The sequence below is a fragment of the Thermobia domestica genome, chromosome 11, assembly GCF_964235325.1.
Source record: "Thermobia domestica chromosome 11, izTheDome1.hap1.1, whole genome shotgun sequence".
In the NCBI taxonomy this organism is placed as follows: Eukaryota; Metazoa; Arthropoda; class Insecta; order Zygentoma; family Lepismatidae; genus Thermobia; species Thermobia domestica.
This window is the reverse complement of record NC_137464.1, coordinates 180,075,747-180,080,322: the sequence shown is the minus strand read 5'-3', so window position 1 is coordinate 180,080,322 and position 4,576 is coordinate 180,075,747.

The window sequence follows — 4,576 nt, the reverse complement described above, 5'->3', positions numbered from 1 at the left end:
CATCACCTGAATGGAATTGGAATCCAAGACACCATTAGTCTACTAATAGTCACTTTGCCGATTGTGCCAATAACGGGGCAGGCAGAAAAATAATTTTAATATGATTTCGAGGGTTTAATTTAAAGTTCTGTATAGAGATAGCTACTGATATAGGTAGAGGTAAGGAAATTCGATAAGGCTTAAGACTTATCAAACTTCCGTTTCAAAAATTTACTCTCTGGCGCTCGAATGCCTTTTGAGATTGTCGTGAAACAAACCTTGAGAATTTTGGGTGCGAAGCTCCCTATTACAGGCCGTCCTGTCTGTCTGTTTGCATGTGGCATCCGACGATAACTTTCGAACGGATTGTCCGATTTTGATGGAACTCATTTTAAAATGCTCTCGTTTGCTTTCACCAGACACCTATTGTTTTGGTTGCCATACCACAAGGGGATTATTTCCCGAATTCAAGGGGCGTAGGCGTGTGAAAGCTACGATAACTTTCGAATGAATTGTCCGATTTTAAAGAGGATTGGTCTAAATGCATATATCAGGTATCTGTTGCTCTTGGTTACTTTACGATATTTGATTTTGTGCATAAGATGCCATGCCGCTCTGGGCATTACCAACCTCAGATTCAATACGTACCTGGGAGGGGGGATGCGGCCGAAGCGTGGTGCCGACAACACCACATTCATCTGCGATTGAGGGCACACTCCCTACATGCCCTCATGGCATGGTGCTATGCACAACGGAGAGCTTTACATATGACAGAACGAAGACTAAAGGAAAATGAAATGAAGTGAAATCTTCCAGTTTAATGACCTACTATTATGTCTGTTAAGGTAAGGGAGAAGGATGATTAAGGCAAGTGAATGATGATGGAATAATTGGTGGAATGGGAATATGGAAGGAAACGGGAGTACGCCGAGAAAAGCCACGGACACGATGTTGTCCACCACAAACTTACTTGGTCAGGGATCGAACCAGGGAGGGGCAAAAGGGATGAAGGGGAAAGGGGAGAAAAACACACATCCTCTGACTTACATTTCAATGGCTCTGATTCAATTTCCATATGAAATTAAAATAACTTCCGATTACTTACTGAATAACGGCACTTCCGAAAAATAGAAAACATTATTCCTCAAGAGTTCTCTCAGCTGCTTCGTATATTGTTGCAAACAGACTTTCAAAGAAAGATGGTCGTGCAGTTACTTGCTTTGCAGTTGTTGAAAGAAATATTAGACCCTATCTCTCCTGTCGTGTCCTGCATACAATGGACTACTTATCACTGTTTCTTTCTTTTTCGAAACAAGAAGCCACTGTTTTTGAAACCGATTGCGATTACATTGCACTTCGGTTGTAATCAGATTTTTTCTATGGGAAATAAGGTTATACTGCTAATTCAAGCTGAAACGGTGCTGGAAAGTGTGTTTAAGTTACTGTAGTGAAAATGTCAGCGAAAAGATCATGTGGGATATTTGGATCATTCTGAAACTTGGATATTTGGTTAGGGCACATACTAGTTCCTAAATAAAATCTTGACCGGACTACGGTAGATCCTATAGTATTGGAGCTATGGACCTATAAAGTTAATTTATTCATGTTTTCGGCATCCTATAACTCTAAAAGGAAGCATTTGTGCACGCAGGTTGGTCTATACTTTTTGTTTTATCTTGGTCTCAGGATAGGGTTGCCATATTTTGAAATTAGAAAAGAGGGGGATTCTAAACCGTAAGTACTGATGTGAATTTGTGTATTACAAATGCCGACGATCCTTCTGACCATTTTTGTTTTAGTGATTTCTTTGTTAAGTGACACTTCCAACGTACTTTTCTAACAAAACTAAAGTAAAGAAAATTTAGTTTCTGCCTTTGTTTTATTAAGTTCAACAAATGTGAGTCTCGAATTGTAAAGTAAGTATTAAATAAGTATTACAGTAAAATATCTCTAATAAGGATATCTGTAAGACAAGTTTTCAAAAAAAAAAAAAAAAAAAAAAAGCAAGCGATATATGGCAGATGTTGTTCATACGGTTTTCTCTCTAAGGAATACAAAATAATTTCTAAACTTTTATCGTAAGAAAGCTAAAACATATTTAGGAGTCTTAGTCCATCTCTTATAAAATTTCTGATCATTTTCAAAGATTTCTACTTGAAATCATACTAACATACGAAAATACCACAGTTTCACAATATATGAAATACAGTATAAACACTTTAAAAGAAAAAATACTAATAATAAATCTAATCTAAACAATATGCTAAGGATCCGTAGGTTCAATTTGCAATCATTTTTGAATATATAAAGACTAGTTGAACATATAGATTACGTAACAACATAGACGTGTTCAGTTGAACTGGACAGAATGCGCACCCATGAGATCATACATTAGTATTCATGGGTTGAACCAAAATGTGTATGATTATGCCAAATTTTTTTACATTTTTCATTCCCATTAACTTCCTTTAAAAAATCTCGATGGCATAAAATCTTTTGCGTCTTTCATATTGTACAAAACCAGTAGTAATAATCTGACAATTTTTGCGTTCATCTTGTTTCTGTCATCTGTTCATTAGTGATTGAGATTGGCACAGAAATGTAGCGGTTTACGTTGAATATAACAACACTTTATCAACAAAGTCATCTTAGATTTTTCTCCAGTCCAAAAAAGCGGGTGGTTTTTCGTGATTAAGAGATGATTAAGCGGGGGCCGAATATAAGACCTGAAAATCTGGTGGTATCCGCTAAAATTAGATAATGTGGCAACCCAAACGTTGGCGGTGTTGTTTTGAAACACTCTATATAAAATAATGCACCACGTTATTCTAAATTGATGCAAAACTCTTACGTTTTTAAAACCTACATTATTCGTCCAGGAAGCAATTTGCCTCCACCAAACGACGCTTCTGGATCCGCTAGTGTGTAGATTCATCATAATGTACAAACCAACTGTATAGAACAAATGCTACACTGTATATTCGCTGTCGAGGAAATAGATTTATTTCCGTTTTTCACCTTCATTAAACTTAGTGATGATTTCAAGGTTTCCCCCGCGTAGTCTTATCATACGTCCTAGATTCAAGCCCGATCCGGAAAATTGTCTGGGATTAACTAATGCCCGAAATTTTAGGGAAAATGGAAGACTGGGAAATTTCGCTGTGTTTGGTCAAGTGCTTGGCTTGCAATTCTGTCTTGTGCTGATTTTATGAAAAAATCAATAACAATAAGGTGTTCTTCGCAAGAATACTTTACTCAGGAAAATAATTAAGACAATAATATAAAGAAATATATTTTAAGTATAGAAAATGAGCATAAGCATTTTAGGAAGTTAAGATTAGACTTTTCTTAACTTCTCAATAAACACACACACCATTCTTAAAAATATCCAGAAATTATGGTAATCCTACCCCGGGAGATTTTGAATACACGGAGGGTGAAAGTAGCAAAAATACTGGTAAACCACGGTGAACATGATCAGAGATATGTTTGTGGGGAAATATTCCTCCTGAAGAACCCCCTGAAATCACCACTGATTTGACTAACATTTATTTTACTGAAAGGCTAAAGAGGGAATTTTACGCCCAAAGCATCATTATATCTGATTGCGGCAATGTGTGAACTAGTGGCCATTAAGAGAAAGCAAACACGACAGAAGATAACACATTTGGCTTAAAAATAAAATTTTGCTACAACATTTCAGCAACATCGTACGTGATTAATATGGTTGAGGTGTTGCGCGTATACTATACCGTATGAAGAGCAAATTACCCTATTTGTACGTTTAAGACCATATCTCTGGCAACACTAATACACTAGCTGTTAGCAAATAAACAAGAGATAAAATTCAGGGAAAAAAAATGAACGCTTTCTGTCTGTGGGGGGGGGGGGACGAAAAAGCAATCCCTTTCTGCACGCTTTCCTTTCTCCTCACAAATACAACTTTGCAATAACTTATTAGATGAAAAAAGTTGTTTGACTAGTTTGGCTGCAAGAAGGAATCATTGGAGAGGTGAAGGAACCGAACTGTCCATCACTACTTTTGATAATATCCGAAACTTCGATAATACTCGAAATGTCGATAATACCCGAAACTTCGATAATACTCGAAATTTCGATAATACCCGAAACTTCGATAATTTCAAATACTCGAAACGTTTCGAGTAACCGATGACAACTCGATAAATTTTCAGTCCCGAAGTTCGATAGGTCCTCAGCCTTATCGAACACCCCTACTGTGGAGTGCGGGAATAATTTTAGTATCTGTCCGGCAGGTATCAAAAGTCTACGCGCGCGTTTCTAAGAGGAACCTGTGTTCACGCGTTGTGAGTGTGTGTGTGTGTGGTATGTCGCTTATTCATATCTCTAGCGCTGTTGCAGAGTACAGGGAAGTTTCAAAGTCGACTACAATGCAACTTCATTGCCATTCAAGCATCGCGGAAGTATTGCAGTATACTGTCACAAAAGTATAGGATTCATCGTTTATACTGAGATCCGTGTCTATAGGGATGTCAGAAAGATTCACTATGATTGTTTTCAAGCAGTGAAAAGTTTTAAAGTAAACTTAAAACCGAAGTCTACACGTTTTATTGATGGG